The following is a 24,448-nucleotide window of genomic DNA, read 5'->3' as shown; positions in this document are numbered from 1 at the left end:
GGCAAAGTAATATTTACACTAGGGCATTGACTACTAATTGTGTGTGGGGTTGAAAGGATCTTCAGGTTTTGTAATGTCTTCTTTATTTTGTGATGAATACGGTGTAGATATTCAAATGACTTTGGACGTCTGTTGCTGGGGCACTGCAAGGGGCGTTACCTGTTAAGCAGTGCTCCAGGGCGTTGGTATGTCTTTTGGACATGGGACGGAACACCTATGTTCCTTAGTAACAGGTTTTCTGAGACTTCAGTTTTCTCATATAATCGTATGGCATTTTGTTGGAATCGACGAATAACCTCAGGTTCCTTGCAGAGCTACTTGAAGGTACTGAGATGCAAACTGAGGATGTATGTGCGAAATTTTTCTTAAGGCTCTCTTTTCAAGCACTTTCATGCGCTGTATATGTCTGATTGCTGCATTGTCCTAGGTAACACAGGCGTAGTCCATAATCCGTTAGACAAACATTCGGTAGATGAGGAGGCCATTCTCAACAGAGTGGGAAACCTTCATTGAGCAGCAGATAGAGTGCATCCAGGCGTGGGTCGACTTTCCAGTGAGTTGCTGTAATGTGTTGTTGCCACATTAACTGACGATCCATCATGACCTCGAGATACATGGCTGAGGGTAGCCATTCAATGTTTTCCCGAAATAACTGGATTTATGGCACATGCAATGGTTGTCTCCGAGTGAATATTACGGCTTCGTTCTTCTGCACATTGAAGCGGATCGTCCACTTGTGGGACCAGTGTTCGGTGTCTGAGCAAGCATCCTGTAGCCGGCGGGGCATCGCCTTGGGCCATCTGCTTCGTGTGTAGAGCACAGTGTCATCGGCATACATCGCCTTTTCCACCTTGGGGGGGGGGGGGGTGTAGGGATGTCCGATGTGAAGATGGAATAGAGAATCGGACTCCAGCATTGATGGGTTGGATTGTCAAAGAGGATTCGGCGATTCGAACGGCAAAGGTTCTCCCTCGGAGGTAGAATACCAGCATCTTGGCGATGGATCAGGGAAATCCTTGTTGCTTCATCTTCCAGAGAAGCCCCCTGCTGCCAAACGCTGTCAAATGCCTTTGAGATATTGAGGAAAACTGCCCCCACAGTATTCCTTGTTATTGAAGGTGAGAGTAATTTCTTCGACCACTCAGATAATCTGTTGTTCTGTGCAGTGACCACTCTGAAACCCAAATTGCTCCAGCAGGAGAATCCTCTATTGATCCATGGTGGTGCACAGCCGTTGCAGCAGCAGCAGCAGCAGCCGTTCAGATACTTTACTGGTGTGGGGGAGTAGATTAATAGGTTGGTAGTTAGCCAGCTCTTTTCTGCTCTTCCCAGGTTTTGGTATGGGAATAACTAACGCGTGCTTCCATGCCACTGGATATGTTATCAGCTGGAAGATGTTGTTGAAGGCAGGAGCCAGCCACACATAGGCTGTGAGTGGGAGCTCTTCAGGAAAAGCCTTATTGTTGTTAACTCTTGATGCAGATTCGGACGTCGTCCACCGTCACAGGCTGTATTGGGTCCTCGTCTGCAGCAACTGATTGGTCCAAGTAGCATTGAACTTCAACTTGCTGGAGGTGATGCTCATCAAACAGGTCGTTGACTAAACTGGCTTGGAAGACGTCAGCAGTGACGTTGGCCTTGTTCTCCAGAGTATAGGCGATCCCTGCTGGAGCGTCTGACGGAGGAATGGTCGTCTGACGTTTCTTGAAAAAAACGAACTATGTCCCAATTGTTGGCGTCAGGTGTAAAAGACTCAAGTTTCGTGCCATACTGCTAATTCTTGTGGGCAATTAAGGGGGCCTTAATGTCGCACCGAAGTTGGTTAACTTGTCTCTTAAGATTGGGGACTCTGATTAGGCGCCAGTCCTTGCATAGACGATTGCAGAGTCTGAGATCCAGGATGTCTTAAGGGAGTCCTAGTCGAGGTGGAGGTAGCCATCGTGATTGAGATGTGGACTGCCTGAGAGCCAAAGTGATGGCATCTGTGGACGTCTTAATGGCGTCTTTGATGGGGGCATCTGGAGGAGTCGATTCCAGAGTGCACGCAATCCGATCTCGATAACTATCCCAGTGAGTTCATCTGAGATTCCACCGTGGTGTCTGTAGAGGAAAATGCACATTCAACGGGAATATAACCGGAAGGTGGTTGGAGTTTAAGGCATGCCTCACTTCCGCTGTCATGAACTGGTTAAGCCCCTTACTAATAGCAGTGTCCAAGACATCTGGGTTGCCTCATGAAGGGTAGCACGTAGGCTCCTCTGGTCCCCAAGAGTGGGCGTCAACTTGCTCAAGGACTTGCAGAAGTCGTTGTCAATCGTAGGTGGTGGTGAGTGAGTTCAAAGCCGCATGTTCAGCATTAAAATCACCAGCGAGGTACAACTTGCCTGGAAGTCGCAACAAGGCTCTCGCACCTTCAACATTGAGGTGTGACTTCGGTGGGTGGTATGTGGCCACAATAGTGACAGTGCCTACTGACGTCTCGATGGCCACAGCTGTCGCTTCCATCTTCTGCAAAGTAGGTGTTGGCACAACATAGTACGTGATGGACTTTTTACGTAATGACCGTACCTCCACCATGAGTGGGTCGTTCGTTAAGATAGCAATGATAGTTCGCAATATTGGCCTGCATGTCTAGCTTCAGGTGTATTTCACTGACCACGAATAAGTCTACATGCTCATCCTCGAGAAACTGGCGGAACTCCAGTAGATCATGATAGATCCCATCTGCATTGTAGGTGTCTATGCAGAGGTCTTCAAAATGTCGAGCTCTAGGCATTATGAGTGACTGAGACAACATTGGTTGCTCGAAGTGTGCTTCGAATAGTCGCTTCGACTTTTGCGGCAAGCACTGTTGGGAGTGCCTGGATAACTTTGCTCATCTCTGTGACAGCTGACATCACGGTGTTCATGAGCTCCATAAGTTGGGTGACTTCTGCTGTTGCGGCTTGCGGTTGGGTACGTCCAGTATCTTCGTTGCGCCTGTTTCATAGTGGTCCAAAAGACGCCGCATCAGGTGCAAAAGCCGCTTGTAAGGGTGGGGCGGGGGGGGGGGGGGGATGTTGCCGTAGTAGAGGCGCTATCGCGCAAAACATGTGCTGCTGTTCGACGTTGAATAGCGTACGCCGCACGTCACTCCATCAGTGGAACTGGCGCCTTCGTAGGTGCGTCAGTGAAACATCTGTTGGCAGGTATGCTTCTGACGACATGAGTCCCAGTTTGTCTTGTCTTGGCATTGAGAGGAGGTAATCCTCTTTGGTGTCGGCTGGCATCTGTGTTTCTGGCGCACACGGTAACTTACTGGGTGTTTACCTCCACAGAGACTGCATTTAGCAGGTTCTTCTTTGGGTACAGGACACTGACGGCTCTCGTGCGGTCCTCCACACTTCACACACAAAAATGGCGTAGTGCAGAGGCGGGCCACATGATTAAATCCTTGGCAGCGGAAACATTGAGTCACGCCTCGTGATTTCTGAAGCTTCTCCACAGAAACAGCCATTGTGCAGATTCTGCTCATTTTTAAAGTGTCTCTATTCTCAGGTGAGTTTGGTGAGACCACCACACGAAGTCCTGATTTTTCGCTGTGTGCCAGGCATTCGGTGGAAGTCCATAACAACTGCTGCAAATCCAAATGACTGCAGTTCACTCTTCAGGGTGTCGTTCGGTAAAGAGTCAACGACGCCTCGAATTACTACTTTCAGAGTTATTGGTCGGATGGTGGGAAACGTGTAGCAAGGTATGCACTCCGCTCCCACCATGTCCATAACCTTCACATAATCTTCGGTAGCCATCACAGTTTCAGCTTATGTCCTCCAGCCTGTTTTACTGTAAAAGATTGCTTTCAATTTTTTGTCAGCCAATCTTACAGCTTTGGAGAGGTGTCTGGGTACTGCATCACTATCGGTGGAATCTTGTGCTGCTGCTGCTGTTGTTGTTGTTGTTGTTGTTGTTGTTGTGGCTGCTGTGGTGCCGCAGTCTCCGCTTGCGCCGCCCCACCATCTTGTATGACGTCATAGCGGTTGCTGACAGGCTCCACCAGTGCTTCAGCCTTGGCCTGTTTCTTCGGCGGATGAATGAAGCCTTCATTGGTGGCCGCCACCTGTTGTCCAGGCCAACGGTTGCTTCGTTTCCATCCAAACTGTGCTCTTGACACAGTTGACTGGCGAGCAGCGTCGTCTGCGACCGATGCATCTGTAAAATAATCAACTGCCATGTCCTGGTTCCTTGCCGTGGTCGTCAAAAGATCGTTTCCCTTCCGCCTTTGCCGAGTCGTCATTGGTGGAGCAACTGACAGGGTTGGCGGAGGGGCAAGCCCCACTGCACAGTGGTCAGTCCCCTCTGGAGCGCTGAGTGGCACGTCCGCATGCTGCGACATAACTCACTCGAACAGAGCTCTGTTCCACTACCGTCTAACTACTTCTAGTAGGGAAATGTAGCTTTTATCCGAAGGCATTTACTACGACCATCAGAGGGTAAAGGACAGACTCAGGGTGTTCTTCAAAGACGTCTATTGATGTGGGATTAGGAATTTACTATCTGTGGATTCTGCTGGTACTGCATGTTGCAACTGCTAGCGTTAGCGATGGAGCAGTGCAACAGGCCTCTGATAAGAGGTCTGTCGTCTGTAGGAGCCCCAAGGGTCCTGATAACAGGATTTTTAGAAGCAGCAGCAGCAGCCTTCTGATGCATCTTGCGGGCGATATCGTGAAGTGAGGCGAGGACTTACTTTCCTTGGGGTGCTTCGTGAAGATATCGGGCACGGAACTGCGGATGAACATGGAAGATCCGGCGAAGTGCCTTGTTTTGTTGCACTTGCACGCGATGGAGATGCCTGTGCGCTGAATTGCCCCATGCAGCACAGGCATAGTCCATGACAGGTCGTACAGACATTCTGTACATAAGTAGCCCATTATTTACAAAAGCGCCGAGTGCTCGTTCAGGAGGGGATAAAGTGCGTCTAGTCACTGTTCAACTTTCCGTCAATATTCTTGGACCTGCTGCTGCCGCCAGGGAGTTGACGATCCGTAACAACCCCGAGATAGGTGGCCATCAACGTTCACGGAATGACCTCACTGAAAAGTCGAAGCTGATGATCGTGGGGTGGGGCCCTCTTGCGTGCGAAGACGATGGCTTTGCTCTTCTGCACATTGAACCTCACTCGCCAAAGAGTCACCCACGTGTCGAGGGCGGCGCAAGCATCTTGGAGTCTGCGATACATGGCTTGGGGCCACCGGCTGCGAGTGAAAATAGCCATGTCATCGGCGTAAATCGCCTATTCCACTGAAAGAGATGTAGGGAGATAGCTAGTGTACAGGGTCGGACAAAGGACCGAGCCCTGCGGGACGCTGGCTGCAACGCATCGTAGCATGGAAGTCGTCACCAATGAGGACTACAAAGGTTTGCCCCTGCAGATAGCTGAACATGTGGCAGATGAGAGATCGTGGAAATTCATGTAAGTGGATCTTCTACAACAGTCCAGACTGCCAGAAGCTGTCGAAAGCTTTGGTGACATCGAGAAAGATGGCACCACAATACTCTTGATTGTTGAAAGCATTAGTGACAGCTTCAACAACGCGGACGAACTGCTGCATGGAAGAGTGGCCACCCCAGAAACCAAACTGCTCTGGAGGTAACATTAGATGACGGTCCATGATGAGCTTCAGCCAGAGGAGGAGGCATTCAGAAACCTTGCTCAGCTGCGGAAGTAAGCTGATGGGTCGAAGTGGTTTGAGTTCTTCTTATCCTTACCCAGCTTGGGAATGGCGACAATAGCATCCTTTCAGGCAGCCGGATAGGTATGTCAGCAGAATGGCAGTGAAGAGGCATGCCATATATTCATATGCTACAGGAGGCAGTTCCTTAAGCGCCTTCCCAGGGATGTAGTTGGTACCAGGAGCCTTGTTATTGTCCATTGTCCTGATGCCAGAGGTCACTTCGTCAGGAGTGAAGACTGGAAGGTGATCATCGTCACGGCGGTCGTCGGTAAGGTAAACCTCGAGGCTGCGGTCCACATCACTAATGAACTGGGCAGCCACAGGGTCGTCGAGAGGGACGAAATCTGCCTGGAAGACATCTGCGAGGATGTTGACCTCACCCTCAGGCGTGTAGGCGACACCTGTCAGTCCAACGGCGGCATTGCATGCTTCCGCTTGGTGAAGAAGCACACTGCATCCTGGGCAGTAGCATCAGGAGTAAAGCATGCAAGCTTCTGAGCCCACTCTTTGTTCTTATGAGGGCTGATAGCGGCCTTGATGTCACGGCGGAGGAGGTTGATTCGTCGCTTAAGAAGTGGGTCGTGAGTAACGCGTCACTCCTTACAGAGACGATTTCGTACTTCGATGAGATCCAAGATGTCGTCTGGGAGTCCTAGACTCGGTCTGGGCGTGCCCCCAGGATGGTGGCATGTATTGCAGCAGCGCCGAGGTGACAGCAGCGGCGAAAGCATTGAGGTCAGCATCGATGTCGTGGTTGTCTGCATCGAGATGGGGCCACACAGTGATGACGACATACGCATGGTAGACAGTCCAGTCGGTGAGCCGAAGATTGAGGTGAGGCGGGGTGATGGTGGGATCAACTGAAAGACAACTGGAAGATGATTGTAATTCAACTTATGAACGACGTTGGCCGTCGTGAATTGATTCAAGCCCTTAGTAACAGCGAAGTCGAAGATGTCTAGAGTACCCCTGGATGGGTAGTAGGTAGGTTCTTCGGGCCCCGCAAGTGTGAACTCCAGCTCTGTCAAGGACTTGTTGAAATTGGCGGCCGCTGTGAGGAGTATGCAGCGAATTTCAGGCTGCATGTTTGGCGTTAAAGTCGCCTACCAAGAAGAGTTTCCCCTAGAGATGCAGTGGAGCGTGGGCATCATCCAAGTCCAGCAGCTACTGAGGACGGTAGACAGAGACAAATTTGACGACCCTCACTGAGGTCACCACAGCCACAGCCATCGCTTCCATCTGTCGTAATGGTGGTGTAGGAGCCACGTAGTAGCGGATGCTCTGCTTGATGTAGATCATAGTGCCACCTCCTCTGGTGGGTCTGTCACTGCGATAGCACCGATAGTTGGGATGTTGGCCCCCAAAACCCATCTTCAGGTGCGTCTCCATCACCAGATAAATGTCGATATTTTACGTTTCGAGGAAGTGATCTTCCAGGAGATCACGGAAAAGTCCATCAGCATTATATGTGGAAATATGGAGATCCTCAGTGTCGCACCCTATACATGGCGTTGTTGAGCATCACTGATGGGTTGAACACTTCTGATAGTGGATTCCACGGTGGCAGCAAGAGTAGCTGGCAGCGCTTGAAGCCCGGTTCATTTCGGTAACCGCTGTCCTCATGGTCTGAAGTAAGGCAAAGAAGTCGTAGGAGTCATCACTCTGCTGCTGACCATCCTATGGCGGGTCTAAGACTGGGCGCCGGCGTCGCAGCGGTGGAAAAGAGGCACAGCCATCGGCAGTGTCCACTGGTGCAGCAGAGGAAGAGGGGGCATCTCTGGAGATGACTTAAGGTGCTGCAGGTGGACGAGACTGCGGTAGAGAGTCCGGTCCCCACTGCAGGGCCCCCGCATTGCGGAAGCTAGCAGGAGTGCTGCTGATGACTGTGGTCCTTAGGCTGCAATCTCAGGTGTTTGGTGAGGGAAGCCCTCGTTGCCGTCGTGTTTAGGACACGACCGGAAGCTAGCTGGGTATCGTCCGCTGCACAGGCAACATTTTACTGGTTCTTCCCGAGGGAACTGGCATGGCCAGCTGCTGTTGGAGCCACTGCACTTAATGCAGACGAAAGGCATAGTGCAGCCCCGAGCAACGTGGTTGAAGCCTTGGAATCGATAACACTGGGTGACCCCCACGTGACTTGCGGAGTTTTTCATCAGACATAACAAGACCACAAAGGCGCGTTATGTTGAAAATCTCCCGATGGACCGACGTATCGGGAAGGATGACAACTCTGAGGCCTGACCCGGTTAGTGCCAGGAATTTTGTGGTATTCCACAATCATAGCTGCAAAGCCAAGGTCTTAGAGTTCCTCCTTGACCCAGTCATTGGAGAGGTGGGGGGGACGGGACTCAAGAATCCCCCAGAGAATCACCTTAAACGTCGCGGCTGTCGGATGGCGGGAAAAGTACAATTTGAAATGCCTTGAGCGCCAAGGAAGTTCATAACCGTAGTATAATCGTCAAGGATGGTGACAGAGAGCTCCAACTTGTCGCTGCCCGTCTGGCACACGGCGAAAGGCTTCTTCAGGTGCTACTTCAACCACTCGTAAACGTCCTTGTAGAACGAGGGAAGCTGCAACACGACCGGCGGAATTCGCTTCTGCTTTGGTGGTGGCTGTTGCTGCTGTGCGCCTGGTGCTAGAGCCCTTGTTGAGCCGCCATCGGGAGGTCATCAAACCGGTTATCCACAGGTATCTCCACTGCTTGCGGCTGAGCTTGCGCCACCCTCGCTAGTCGTTTCTTAGGTGGTTTGCGGAAGTCATCATCCGGCGCATCGGTAGTGCGTGAGCCGCCTTCAGTACCCCTCTGCTTCCGAAAACCGCCGCCGACGGTGTCTCCTGTTGCGCCACGTCATAGTAGACAGAAGAGGCAGAAAAATCGTCCTTCTCGTAGTCCATAGACGTTGATGGGTCTACCATTTTCTTGTTCCTTTCCTCCATAGCCCTGGTCGTCACAGATGGCGGACCGGATGAGGCTGCCGACGGGCAAGCCCCGCCGGACGGCGATCCGCCACACCCTTCGCTCCGCGCGCGTCCGTCTCTTGCGACATTTCGCAATCGAATGCGAAACAGAGATCGTCCGCCATGCTTAAGTCCTAAGGGTAGGATAATGATACAGGATTTTACCTGAAGGCATTGCCTGCTGCCTCAGAGGACAACGTTTTTTTTTTTTGTGTCATCTGGTGATGTGGGATGGTAAGGTCGTATCTTGAAGTACAGACCTGCAAGCAGTGTGCGTTGGGTGCACCCTCGGTTACTCAGCGGTCGAGAAGTGCAACAGGCCACTGATAGTGGTCAAGATCATCTTGGGGAGCGCCAACTTCCTGGATGGGGGGGGGATTTGCAGACACGTGCAGTCGTCTGTAGAAATGGCTGGCATTCTTCTGGATGCAAAGCATCACTTCCAGTTCGTTGGCTTCTTGATGGAGGTAGCGATGCGGGAATTGTGGGTGAACATGAAATACCCGGCGGAGGATTGTGTTCTGCTGTGCCTGGAGATGCTGGATATGCATCTGAGCCGCATTGCCCCAGGTCTCACACACGTAGTCAACAATGGGACAAAAATATAAGCGGAAGGTGAGGAGGCCATTCTGGACAGATAGGTCTGATCCTTTGTTAAGTAATGGGTATAGCGCTCCCATCCTCTGGTGGACTTTAGCACGGACAGCATCGATGTGTGGCTTCCAGAAGAGTTGATCGTCCATGACGACGCCCAGGTACCGGACGGTCTTCTGCCAGGGGAAGGCAGGCCTGTAAAGTTGGAGTGGTGGGGCCGGCATCATCGTATTCTAAGTAAAGACAATGGCATGCTTCTTCATGGGGTTGAAATGGATGGGCCAGTGTGCCGCCCAGAGTTCCAGGTCGTCACACGCCCACTTCAGCTGGGAATGCGTGGCTGCATGCCACTGGCTCCTGGTGTAGAGCACCATGTCATCTGCATAGACTGCTTTCTCCCCAGGGCGATGTCGGAAGGTCCGAGGTGAAAAATGGTATAAAGAACCAGGCCCAGGACAGAGCCTTGCTGCACCCCAGCATTGACAGGCCTGGCAGTGGAGAGCACTGCTTTAGCGCGGACGGTGGAAGTTCTACACTACACTGCACATACGACGCGATGAGGCGCACATACACCAGAGGAAAGCCAAGGTGGTCCATCTTCCACAGCAGACCAGCAGACCAGCGTGCCAGACGCTGTCAAACGCCTTGAAGTTGAGAAGTACCGCGCCACAGTACTCACTGTTGATAAAGGCTCGAGTGGTGTACTCCACAATGCGGACGATCTGCTGGGCCGTGGAACGGCCGCTGCGGAATGCGAACTGTTCCGGCGGGAGGATTTCCCGAATGTTTAGGATGGTCCGAAGTCGGAGAAGAAGAAGCCGTTCGAACAGCTTGCTAATATGCGGGAGCAAACTGATGGGCTGGTAGTTTTTTCAGGTCCTTTCCTGGCTTTGGTACAGCAACGACGATGGAGTGCTTCCATGCAGACGGGCAGATACGAGTCCACAGGTCCCAACTGAAGACGACCGTGAGGTGGACAATCGCCATGATCGGCAGTTTCTTTAGGACCCGGCTAGTGATGTCATCGACTCCCGGAGCCTTGGACGCTGGGAGAGCCTTGATGCCCGGGCGAACTTCAGCAATGGAGATAGGTGGGATGTCGCTTCAGGGGAGGATGGCCTGCACTTCCGCTTCAGTCTGGTCGACATGCAGCTGGTCCATGCCGTCTTGAGTAAAATTCTCCTGGATGACATCCGCTAGGAGATTCGCCTTGTCGTCATGGAGATAGGCTGTCCCAGTTGGGGTCGTAAGTGCGGGCATCCGTGTCTTCTGTTTAGTAAAGAAGTGGAGATAAGAGTTCATGGCGTGGATTCCTTAAGCCGTCATGAACTGGTTAATCCCTCAGGAGATGGCGACATCGAGAAAGTCGGGCCTCCCTCTACTTGGATAGCACGTCAGCTCCACGGGACCACAGACATATTCATTGACTTCTTCAGCTGCCTGAAGAAGAAGCCTGCTGTTGAGGTTGGTGACCAGGGAATTCCACGCAGCATGCTTGCAGTTGAGGTCACCAGCGATGAAATATTTTCCAGGGGTCTGGAGGAGGAGGCTCGCATCGTCGATGAGGAGCTGTCATCTAGGGCTCCAGTAAACGGCCATGAATGTGGCCAGTTCTGTGGCCGTGTCCACTTGTACGACAGTGACTTCGATAATCCCAAACGGCAGGTAGGTGGACTTCAGTGCTCAATGGAGGAGCAGAGGAAGATCGCCGTACCGCCCCCGTGTCGGCCTGTCGTTCCAGAAGCACCGGTAGTTGGCGATATTGGATCTGATGCCCGGTTTGAGAAAGGTCTCATTGACCAGGCATATGTCCACATCGTGGTCGAACAAAAGCTGCCAGAGCTCCACAAGATCGTGAGTGAGGTTAGCTGCAATCTACGCCACAATTCAGAGATCATCCAGGTGACAGCGTCTAGGCTGTTGTGACTTCAGTGTGTGCCCAGAGGCTTCTAGTGAGTGTCGCCTCAACCGTGGCGGCGATGGTAGGAGGCAGCTTGACGATGGCGGTGCTCAGCTCAGTCATCATCGTGGACAGGTGTTCCATCAGCTGGAAGATGTCCTGAAGCCCAACTGAAGGCACTGTTATGGTCGGAGGAGAAGCTGGCTGATGGCTCTGGCGTTGTGGATGCGGCAGCACGCTTTGCGCCTCTGCAGCCAGGGTTGCCTGTGGGTGGAAGACGCCCTTCAGTGCATCTGCTACAGAGACACCTGGCTGGATCCTCACCGACCGACGTTCCATCAGGGAGGGCCACATGTGCTTGTCGTTGACCAGTCGTGTGGGCGGTGTTTGATGCCTCTGGCGGGTATCGGCACGTCTTGATGGCTGGACAGGCGGAAGTCCCCGCTGCCGATGGCTAGCCTCCTTGTGCCTAACGCAGGAGTGAAAATTGGCACGATGGCTGCCGCCGCACAGGCCACAGATGGATGGCTCATCCCTGCTCCTCGGACATTGCGGGCTGTCGTGGTTGGCACCATACTTAATGGACATAGGCGGAATAGTGCAGTGGGGTGTCACTTGTTAAACCCTTGGCATCAGAAGTATTGGACAGGGCCGCGGATTTCCTCAGATGTTCCACCGTGATACAGATCGTAGATGCGGGTGAGCTGGAAGATTTCCCGATGCTTGGGCGTTTCCTGGAGGACGACGACGCTATGTCCGGTGAGCTTGTTGGTTCCAGGCATGCGATGGTAGTCTACCACCGTCACCACGAAGTTGAGGCTCTCCAATTCTTCCTTCAGGTCTTCATGCATTAAGGATGTCGGCACATGCTTCAAGAGCGCCTTCAAGGTTGGCAGACGGACTGCCAGATAGGTATACATTGGTATACCCTCCCGCCCATTCATATCCATGACTGCCACATAATCCTTGGTGCAAGAGAGGCTGAGTTTGAGGGTGTCACCTCTGGTCTGTTCGGCAGTGAACGACTGCTTGCAATTTTCCTTGAGCCATGTGCGCAGTTGCTTTTAAGAACGTTTGAACTGCAACACAATTGGCGGCACCTTCCGCTGTAGTTGGCGCTGGGACGGTTGCTGCTGTGACCCCTGCTGCAGCAGCTGCTGCTGCTGCTGCTGCTGCTGCTGTGGTGGCAGTTGACTGTCGTCCACGCCATTCTGGATGTAGTCTTAGCGGTTGGACGTCGGCACCGCGTCCTCGTCAGGCCGTCGTCGTCTTCGCCCGACGAGTCACGGGTACAATCCATAGCGATGTCCAACGTCCGTGCAGTGGTCGTAAAAAGATCATTCCCCCCCGTTGTCTGTGCCTGGTCATCATAGGTGGCGGCGGCGGCGGCGGCGGCGGCGGCGGCGGCGGCGGCGGCGGCGGCGGCGGCGGCCACCGACGAAGTATTCTCCGCCGGTTGGTGATCCGCCACACTCTCAGCCGAAGTAGTATCTGTTGGCATCAGGACCTCGCGCGCGACACGTCCGCTCTCGGAAGATTAATTCCGAATGGCGAAACAGAGCACCATACACTAGAGGACGTCCAAGTCTGGCGCAGATGTCGGTCTGAACACCAACGATCAGAGGGATTCATTGGAGCCGCGCCTGCGGGGCGCGGACCGGACCGGACCGGACCGGAACGGAATCGGAACACTCAACGTGGCGTGGGTCGATTGCAGAGCGTCTAGCAAGAGACAGGAGTGGAAACTGAGGAAACAGCAATGAGACACAACACCAGACATTACAGACCAGTTCTGACCGACCTCACATGACGTCCACGACCCCAAAGGACGGCCGCACCGGCTGTGGACGGCTTTCGGAACACCAGTGACCAGAGGGGACCATGGGAGCTTGGCCTGGCGGGCGCGGACCGCGAACGAAACATTCGACACGGCGCAGGCCAGTTACGAAGCGCCCAGCAAGGAACAGAATTGGAGACTAAGGAAACAGGCATGATGCAGAGCACCAGACACTACAGATGACGACCGCGAATCCAGAGAGAGGCCGAGCCGGGAGCGGACGGCAGTGGAAACACCAGTGACCTGTGCTGCTGCAGCTGCTGCTGCCGCCGCCTGACAGGGACAGATGAGCCCCTGTGGTTTGGTGGAGTCTAAGCCGGAAGGCTAGTCCTCCAAACCGACGGTGCGTGTGAGTTGTACTTTCTTCTTGTTTTACATCTTGTCAGTCTGCTGGGACGATGTTCTTGACGTGCTGGCAACTTATTGGTCGCGAAGCTGGTGGGGGCCATCCGGTTGCGTTAAGACGCTGTACCCGGTGGCCCAGTGCTCGAAGGAGCGGATTTGCGGACCGCGCGTTCTTCTCGTAAAAGAGCCGTGCAGCCTGACGAAACCTGTCTCGAACAGTTGGTATGTTGGAGACTCGGTTAAGGTCGTCCGACGGGAAGACCCAAGGGAGGTGCAATGTCAGACGTAGAATCTGGTTCTGAAGTCTCTGGAGTCGGTCGACGTTGGTCGCTGCAGCATTGCCCCCAAACCACAGCGGCATAGTCGATGAGCGGGCGTATGAGTGTAACATAAAATGTAACACCCAGTTCTGGTGGGATTTAGGAAGGGGTAAAGGTGAGTCATTCTACCCCTGACCTTTTTGACGATGTCGTCGATATGGTGTCTCCATGTGAGCCCTCTATCCAGCGTCACACCCAGGTACTTGGCTGTAGTGCCCCAAGGTACGGCGGTTCCCCTGATCTGCGGTAGGTCGGTTGGGATATACTTCTTGGTGATGAGGAGGGCTTGCGTCTTAGCCCCATAGAAGCTGAGGCGCCAACTCCTGGCCCACTAAGTGTGTCAGCTGTTGCCTGCATGCGTCGTTGGAGCAGAGCTGAATTCATGCTTCGCATGTACATAGCCGTATCATCCGCATAGAGGGCGAGGTGGACCCTGTCCACTCGCGGCATGTCTGCGGTATACAGTATGTACCAGCGACCTGAGAGGACCCTGGAAGCCATGTTTAACGGGCACGGACTGCGGAGGGAACACCCGATGAGGCGTGGACCGACTAGGGAGCGCCCAGAACCTTACAGGCATAAATACTGGACTCGATCCGCCCAAGCATCATTCTCGGGTAGCACTGAAGAAGACAGCGAGTTACGCTGTCGAAATTTCGTGCGAGAACGACGCGGACATCCGGAAGAAGTCCGTTTCTTCAAAATGTCAAGAGGTCGGCGGGAAAGCCTGAAGAATTAAATCACCGTTGCTATTGTGTGAGCTGCACTCTTGTTTCTTCCCGCATTATTATACTGAGTCTTCGTTCTCTTGGAGAAATATAAGTTAAGTAAATCTTCTGTTTACTAAGCAAATCCTTACCGTTGTGTACGAACTCAACACATCTAGTTACGAGTTCTCGTACCTGTGTGTGGCTGTCTTCAAAACTTCAAATTGCTTTCTTCCTTTTCAGTCGTCTTTTGCTTCGTTTCTGCTACTGCTTATCCATTGTTTGCCTTGCTTTTGCTCTTCCTGTTTTAGGTTCCCCCCCCCCCCCTTTTGTTTTTTCCGTGCTTAATTGTCTTGCAATTTTTGCTTTTCGCTGTATATGTTCGTGCATTTCTTAGCAGAATACGGCTACCAACCCACAATCGCCTGCTGCGCCGCCTGCAGTTTGTAATATTAGTAATTTTCGCCTCACAAAAATTAATATACGCTCAATAGTAAACGCCTGATGGCCTAAAGTTATCGAACAATTGTAAAGTAAAAGAAATCAATCGTCGCATAGCAGCGACAGAATCTATTATTCTTCATCTTTGCCGTTCTTGCGCGGTGCCAGTAAATCTCTATGTACATGTAACGATTAATGGTATAAAAAAGAATTCTGTTTCAAGACAAAAGAGGCTTTTGGCGCCTCACCTTTTACTGTTTGTATTCCATGAAAGGCGGACGCGGACTTGCTGCGTTCCACAACTGTATTTTATATTTGATGTGAAAATATTGAGTGAATATGCTAATTGTTATTTTTTTCCCATCAGAAAAGATGTTTCTTGTAACTGATATCGAACAGACAGCATCAAGAGGACATTTTGACTGTTATGTATAAAGTATTTAACCACAATGGTCATCTATTGTAATTTAATATGAAAAGGTACGTAGCATTAAAAAAAAAAAACTGTTAAAGATAAGTGTGCTTATTTTCGTAAATTAACCTTGATGAGTCCATCTCCTTATTTACTTAACTGTTAATTATTTTGTGTTACTTCATCATCAGAAATTACGATCACGCTGATGGGCCGAACGCAGCATGAGGCAGAAGGAACATTATCGTTTTCCTATTATTTCTGAACCAACTTTTTTTAATTGTGTAGTGTTGCATTTCTTTTAAAGTCTATAAATCTTCTGGTCCCTTAGTGTTGATCCGGGTATGACTACATCGCGACTATAAAAATCCACAGAAATGATAATGTTTCTTCCGAGCGATCTCAAATAAATATATATATGTGCTGCTCTTATTCAGGTATTTAATGGTCAACGTATGTTATTATAATAGCGTAATAAATCCCTGATTCTGTTGCCAAGTGGCCCACCAAAATATTCACTTTTTCGACATTAAAAAAAAACAAAGTAACAGTTCTTTTTATTTTCGTCCCCCAAGAATAACGCTACAAGTTGATCTATATTCCTTTCCAGAGTCAATAAATGGGGCAACTTACGTAGAGATGAATCGCTTCACAACAGTGCAGATGATTTCGCACAAGATTCCCCTTCCCCCCCCCCCCCCCCAACTACCAGACTACGAAGACCTATTTCAGACGCATACAAAGAATTAGGAGGACATCGTTCAAGTGGCCGCTCTCAGTTACCAATTCTATAGGCTGAGTAGGCAACAAGGACAGACTACAATCAATAGCCGACTGAATTGCAAGATCTCACTAAATGTAGACCTAAATGTGAATTACAAATTGTTACAGTGATAAAAAAGTTGGTGACGCCATCATGCATAAAACAGCTGGCTTTCGAATTCGTAAAGAGGTTCATGAATACATGGATCCGTCACACTCTGTGCGATTTTAGTTCGTTTTGTCTGGTCTTTGTCTCCGTTTCTCTTGTTCCGTGACGTCTGTGCTCTATTCTGTTAATCGTTTTTATTCTCTGTGGGTGTTTTTAGTACTTGGATGACCGTAGCAGTCTGGTCCCTTTAATCCCACACACCAACCAACCAGTACATGGATCCTTCCTTGCAAGAGCTTCTGCAGTTTCTAGACGGTCATGATTCCGCGAACCTGCGGCACACAATTTTAAGTTGGCGCCTGTTTGTTCTGTAGGCAGCCGCGGCAAACAGGACTCGCCGCTGGTTTGCAAACAGGTGCCTTGCAGTCACAGCCACAGCCACAGCGCTCACGTCAACATGCTTCCCGGTTCAAATGGCTCTGAGCACTATGCGACTTAACTTCTGAGGTCATCAGTCGCCTAGAACTTAGAACTAATTAAACCTAACTAATCTAAGGACATCACACACATCCATGCCCGAGGCAGGATTCGAACCTGCGACCGTAGCGGTCACGCGGTGCCAGATTGAAGCGCCTAGAACCGCACGGCCACACCGGCCGGCAACATGCTTCCCGCCCGGCTCAAGGAGTGAAGTCATGCTCACGGTAGAAGACGGCACATAATCGCCGATCCTGCCCCCCCCCCCCCCTCTTCCGGGTTTTCTTTGTTTTTTTTTTTTTTTTTCTTCTTCTTCCAGCACACGGGAGACAAGCACAATCTGTGAGGTTACAGAAGCGTAAGGCATTCTCTTCTGCTACTCCTTCGAGCAAGTCTAAGTCACAAGGAGTTTGTAGTGTGTTGTCAGAGTCCCACAGTGTCGCTAGCGCAAAAAAAAAAACACCAGTACAACAGCCATTAAGGAAAGGCTCTGAACTCATATGCGGTGCTACGTGAGGACAATAAATATTTGTGTCCCTTAATATTCCTGGATAATAAGTCCATTTGCAACTTGACACTGGCGCTCGAGTGGCTATGCTCAACCTTAACACACAGAAATTGCTTGGCAAACCTAAGTTGTATACATCGTGCCGTACATTGGCGGCGTACATTCCTGTCTTAGGCACTTGTAGCCAACGTGTAATATTCCGAAATTTGACAAAAACAGTGACATTTACAGTGCTTTTCTCCCAAGACAGTGCTGATACTTATAGTTTAGACTCTTTTGATTGTTTGGATAAATCATTCAGAACAATGTACTTTCTGTTTCTTCCTTTGTTGCTGGGGACAGTGTTGCTCTGTTGTGGGCAGTATTTCAGGATATCTTTGCTGGGGATTAGGCAAAGCCAATAACTTTGTTACTTATGTCACACTGAAGGACAATGTACATCCACGTTCTGTTAGAGCTCGTCCTACCCCTCAGGCTCTTCGAGAACAAGTGGCCCCCTTCTTTTATGAAATTACTAATACGAGATATTGTATCGCGCCATTTCTAAGAATGTCAATGCACATGATCTTTGTCGCCAAGCCTGTTGGCTCATATTCAACAGTTGATGAGTCCTCTGACACCAAAGCCACTTGGTTGTCGTTCGCACCAAGCAGTTGGCGTGACGTCGTTCCATGTGATGCGCAGTTTGAACAGCTGACTTATCAGTGGCAAGAATGTGCTGAACATCAGTAGCCGCGCGGAGTCGCCGCGCGGTTTGAGGCACCATATCACGGATTGCGCGGCCTCTCCCACCGGAGGTTGGAGTCCTCCTTCAGACTTGGATGTCTGTGTTGTTCTTAGCATAAGTTAGTTTAAGTAGTGTGTAAGTCTAGGGTATTCACACAAATCTGAACATCAGTCGCCTCCAACAGAACAGTACTCTGAATGCCCCAGTCCTCAAGGCCTTGTCAACGTTTGCGGTTGGATTTCGCGGGAGCTTATTGGAATACACGATGAATCAACGCCGTTAACACTTCCGGCAAATTTCCCTTAGTGGCTCCTAAGCACACTACTATCGCTCGTTCAACATTCCACGCCTTGTCGTCGATCTATGACCTGAAGTGATCATGACTGACAACGGATCTCAATTCGTTTCCACCGAGTTTGAATAGCTTTGCATCACCACTGGCATCACCCACATCACGACTGCACCGTTCTGTCCTCAATCTGAACGCTGTGTACGAACATTTAAACAACAGATCAACAGATGGACAGATATCGTGCCTCCCACACACGAGATCAAGCTCTGTTGCTGTTCTTGTCTTCCTATCGCTCCTAACCACGCGACAGACCATCGCCACTGGAGTTATTACATGCTGGGCGCCACCGCACCTTGCCTCAGTTGTTGAACCAAGGACGGCGGGCGACGCCCACTCCACCTACACAGGCAAAGTATCACACTAACAATTAGATTTTCGTCAGGTATTATGGTGGACGGAGGCGCTGGGACCGAGGCACCATCGTAAATTTGCTTGGAAGTTCTATATTTCTCCTGCAAGGACCGAGAAGGTTTCTGCGACGCCACCGAAATCAACTTCATCCATGTGAATTCCGTGGTCTTGCTGCAGGCTTTGTGCTCTCAGATTCCGTTCGTGCCTGGTCGCACCAGCACTCGCTGCATCAGGTTCCCACAGGCTCCGGGCCGTCGGCGTCATTCCAGAGCCGATGGGAGTCGACACTTTTTCGCGGTCGTCATCTCGACAGCCACTGTCCTCTGGGCATGGCTCCTTCTCCTGGCGGTTGTCCCATGTTCCGCCTTGGGTCCCTCTGCAGCCGTTGAGATGCCTCTGTCTTCCTATGCTGCTTGACCTCTGGATGAGTGGGCGGCTAACGGAGTGGGCAGGTCAGCCATCCTGAAACGATGTGTTGCACAGTTACTCAATGGTAAGACTTAAGGTTCGGGTGTCAAAAGGGGAAACTATCAAATCTTACTTGGTGAAGTAACGACTAGCCAAATCAAATTCCCAACACTGTTTTTACAGTTAAGCAATGCAGGGAAATGGTAAAACAATACTAAATCCGAGAACATACGGACTGTCGATTTCGAAGAAGCAGGCGTTGCTCGCGTGGGTGAAGCACATGTTCTAATAATGCCCTAGGCTATATTAGATGTTCACTACTGAAATTAACTTCTTTCTTTGCGTGTAATGATGTTTTCGTAAAAGGTCATGTTTGAAATGGTTCAAATGGCTCCAAGCACTATGGGACTTAACATCTCAGGTCATCAGTCCCCCTAGATTTAGAACTACTTAAACCTAACTAACCTAAGGATATCACACATATCCACGCCTGAGGCAGGATTCGAACCTGCGACCGTAGCAGCAGCGCGATTCCGGACTGAAGCGCCTAGAACAGCTCGGCCACCGCGGTCGGCAAATGCTGATGACGTCCTCCATGTCTTCCTGTCTTTTTCTAGAATTTCCCCATCTGTACTACTACTACATCCAAAAATCCACTCTAATCTGATTTGTAAGTTTCGTTATTTGTCTATGTCGCGACATTTTCGTTTTATTTTTCCTCCTAGAGGAAAGTTAACTATTCCTTGATGCCTTGTTATATGACAGTTTGTGTCCAGACTCTTACAACCTACACTACTGGCCATTAAAATTGCTACACGAAGAAGAAATGCATATGATAAACGGGTATTCATTGGACAAATATATTACACTAGAACTGACATGTGATTACATTTTCACGCAATTTGGGTGGATGGATCCTCGGAAATCAACACCCAGAACAACCACCTCTGGCCGTAATAACGGCCTTGATACGCCTGGGCATTGAGTCAAACAGAGCTTGGATGGCGTGTACAGGTACAGCTGCCCATGCAGCTTCAACACGATACCACAGTTCATCAAGAGTAGTGACTGGCGTATTGTGACGAGCCAGTTGCTCGGCCACCATTGACCAGACGTTTTCAGTTGGTGAGAGATCTGGAGAACGTGCTGGCCACGGCAGCAGTCGAACATTTTCCGTATCCAGAAAGGCTCGTACAGGACCTGCAACATGCGGTCGTGCATTATCCTGCTGTAATGCACAGTTTCGCAGGGAACGAATGAAGGATAGAGCTACGGGTCGTAACACATCTGAAATGTAACGTCCACTGTTCAAAGTGCCGTCAATGCGAACAAGAGGTGACAGAGACGTGTAACCAATGGCACCCCATACCATCACGCCGGGTGATACACCAGTATGGCGATGACGAATACACGCTTCCAATGTGCGTTCACCGCGATGTCGCCGAACACGGATGCGACCATCATGATGCTGTAAACAGAACCTGGATTCATCCAAAAAAAATGACGTCTTGCCATTCGTGCACCCAGGTTCGTCGTTGAGTACACCATCGCAGGCGCTCCTGTCTGCGATGCAGCGTCAAGGGTAACCGCAGCCATGGTCTCGGAGCTGATAGTCCATGCTGCTGCAAACGTCGTCGAACTGTTCGTGCAGATGGTTGTTGTCTTGCAAACGTCCCCATCTTTTGACTCAGGGACGAGACGTGGCTGCAAGATCCGTTACAGCCATGCGGGTAAGATGCCTGTCATCTCGACTGCTAGTGATACGAGGCCGTTTGGATGTAGCACGGCGTTCCGTATTACCCTCCTGAACCCACCGATTCCATATTCTGCTAATAGTCATTGGAACTCGACCAACGCGAGCAACAATGTCGCGATACGATAAACCGCAATTGCGATAGGCTACAATCCGACCTTTGTCAAAGTCGGAAACGTTATGGTACACATTTCTCCTTCTTACACGAGACATCACAACGTTTCTCCAGGCAACGCCGGTCAACTGCTGTTTGTGTATGAGAAATCTGTTGGAAATTTCCCTCATGACAGCACGTTGTAGGTGTCGCCAACGGCGCCAACCTAGTGTGAATGCTCCGAACAGTTAATCATTTGCATATCACAACATCTTTTTCCTGTCGGTTAAATTTCGCGTCTGTAGCACGTCATCTTCGTGCTGTAGCAATTTTAATGGCTAGTAGTGTATTTTATAATGTAATATGATGATATCAGTAGTCGTTATAGTCGATTCTTTAACGCTGCATGATAACTGCAGGCAGAATTGACTACTGTCAATTACTCCACAGTTAATTACTTCTTCTCATTTGTTGTTCAAAAAATGGTTCAAATGGCTTTACGCACTATGGGACGTAACATCTGAGGTCATCAGTCCCCTAGACATACAACTACGTAAACCTAAATAACCTAAGGGCATCACACACACATCCATGCCCGAGGCAGGGTTCGAAACTGCGACCGTAGCAGCCGCGTGGTTCCGGACTGAAGAGCGTAGAACCGCTCGGCCACATCGGCCGGCTCATTTCCTGTTATTGCAGTGTTTAGTATTATCTGCAGTCATGGGAGCTTTCTTAAGCTGGTTCGTGACAGGGAAGTTAACTTAGAAGGTCCAGTGTCATAAGTTTGTTCAGCACTGAAAACAGTTCCCAAGTAGGTAAAGGATACGGAAGTTGCTGTGTCCCGTTTCTGCATAGAAGGTTGTCGGAGGAAGACCTGCGAGCAATAAAAACATTTGGCTCACAATAATTATTTCAGTAGGAGGTGCATTGATCTACGCATATCTACACGTGAGCGCTTTGGTTGGTTGGCGTTGGAAACCTGTCACGTAGCGGGAGAGATTTTTGCCTGCCTGCCTGCCTGCCTGCCTTCACCACATAATTACTGGTGAACCGTGACAGAATCGACGAGAGATGGAATTTTTTAAACTTGTTCATAAAATTAGTATTGGTCGGAACTCGCAAGGTCTGCTGCAATTGCCTAGAAAGTTTCCTACATTGGCAAGACCAGCTAGGATTCGGAGAGTAAAGTCAGTTGCCACTTGCGATAGTGAGGTTGATGAAAATACTTGCTCTTGTTTGTTGCAGAGTACAGCAGAGAGGGATGTCTCTAACGTAGAACAGAATACAGAGGTCGATGTAGAATCAGAATTTGCAGCCGCTACTACCACCGCCTTCCAAAGCCATATTTCTTAGAGTGGTAAGAATGATCCAGCAGTGCTACCACTGAATAGAGGGGGACGTGAGACTAGTTAATTTACATCAGGAATTAATAGCACAGTTTTAACATTTGAAGTCTGTTATTTGCATCCATCATGCGCTTTGACGGTTCTGTTAGTGTTCGTACTTGATTCTTCAAGTTCTGTTTTCAAATCACGAACTAATATCACAGTCCTTGGCCATATTCACGATATAATTTAATATTGTGCTTCCATGTATTCACCAACCTGTGCCAGGGCTATAGCTCATAATTAAAACCCTTTGTCCACTTGTTAAATATTTATATTGTTGCAAGCAAGTGCTTGAAGAGAGAGGATTCAAATTGGCTCCCCCTCGTCGGTTGTGATCCGTAGGGGTACGCCGAAACGGGCGATCCACCCAGGAAAGAATGCAGTCGCGACAGATTCAGCATTTATCGGAAATACTTCAGGCCAACGTGTATAACGGTCTATAGCTGTGAGACAGTAATTGTATCCTTCCGACAGCGGGAGATGTCCTATGAGATCTAAATGTACGTGTTAAAACCGTAGATTTGGAGGGATGAAGCTTCGAAGCGGTGATCTATCATGTCCGCTAATTTTATTGCGTTGACAAGCCATTCACTGTCATACAAATTGCTTACAATCTCCGTCCATATGCTGGCAGACGAACGCTCGCTTCACCATGTTTGTTGTGGTTCTAACACCTCGATGCGACATGTTGCGCAGCGAGGCGATAGCCCGTTTGCCGGAAGTTTTCAGTAACGAATGGCCGTCTCCTGTTATTGGCAAACAGTTCACCAGCTGACGGTGGTAGCGCGATGCGGCGAAATTGCATGCCTGACGCCGGCCGGGGTGGCCGAGCGGTTCTAGGCGCTAGTCTGGAACCGCGCGACCGCTACGGTCGAAGGTTCGAATCATGCCTCGGGCATGGATGTGTGTAACGTCCTTAGGTTAGTTAGGTTTAAGTAGTTCTAAGTTCTAGGAGACTGATGACCTCAGAAGTTAAGTCCCATAGTGCTCAGAGCCATTGAACCATTTTTTTTTTTTTTTTTTTTTTTTTTTTTTTGCATGCCTGACGGTTGCGTCAACAATGTTTGATTCAGTGGGTAAATCAGTTGATGTCCTATGCCAATAAAGGAAATTGTTATAGTGACTCCTAGTTTCCTTTTGTAGTGCGATGAAGTCCTTCATTAATATACCTGTGTGAGATAAGGTACTCATTCTTTTTATGCTTAGTAGAGCCTCCGGTTGTAATTTTCATTCAGTCAGACGTTAGCCGATACGTGACATTGTTTCTATTAAATTTGCATGGTCTTATGGTGAGATTCCTTGCTCTGTGGGTCACTGACGATCGGGGTTACAGCATCTTAAGCGTAATCTAAAAAGGTCAATCCACACGCCACCCAGGAGTTTATTGACCCATAGAAGGGATTTCCGAAGCCTGAACATTGATTCACGTACTCAGATTTCTGGATCTTCAAATCTTACTGTTGTGTACGACTTTGTACACAGTGGTATGGAGAGGTGGGCTACAGAGTGAAGTGGCAATTGTCGTCGTAGGAAAGCTGGACAGGAGCAGAAATGATTAACGACCAGATTAACACAGTAAACAGAAGGTTTATTTAACTTATATTTCTCCAAGAGAGCAAAGACTCAATATAAATAATGCAGCATAAACAAAGTCCACCTCATGTAATAAAAACAACGGTGATACTGGAGCCGCAAATAGGCAGTAGCTGAGTGGCATCCAATAGAGAAGTGGCTCCAAGCTTGAGTGGGATGAGTCACGCCCACTGGCCACCCTATGTCATTGTGACAGAGATCGCCCGTTGTCCAGAGCCGCTGTAGGCGTGACTGAGCGGGTGTGATCCACTGAGTCCTCCAGATCCAACACAACCGCTACCGGCGTTGGACGGAAACTTGCAAATCCGTTGACAACTGTGACACGCCAGTAGGGTACTACCAATAAGTGATACCACATCCCTCCCTCCTTCCCTCCCTCCCCCCCCCCCCCCCCTCCTTCCCAAAGAAGAACTTCTCGCCATCGTCGTTTAGTGGAGGTGAGCGAACGTTGATAAGAGGGGAGGTCTGGATGCAGTGGCAATGAGGAGATGGGAATCGAAACACAGGCTCATGCTGACCTCCCGCCCATGCTCCAGCATACGCCCTGAGCCTGTCCTGGAAAACCAGGACTCTCATGCAGCGAGCCCAGGATCGATTCAATTTCCTCTGCTCGGGGACTGGGTGTTGTGTTGCCTTCATCATCATCATCATCATCGATGTCAAGTTCCCCATCGTGTCGTCAACTGAGATGACTTGCAAC

Source organism: Schistocerca americana, chromosome 2, assembly GCF_021461395.2.
Source record: "Schistocerca americana isolate TAMUIC-IGC-003095 chromosome 2, iqSchAmer2.1, whole genome shotgun sequence".
Classification (NCBI taxonomy): domain Eukaryota; kingdom Metazoa; phylum Arthropoda; class Insecta; order Orthoptera; family Acrididae; genus Schistocerca; species Schistocerca americana.
The sequence above is the reverse complement of the archived record's forward strand: the minus strand, read 5'-3'. Positions refer to the sequence as shown.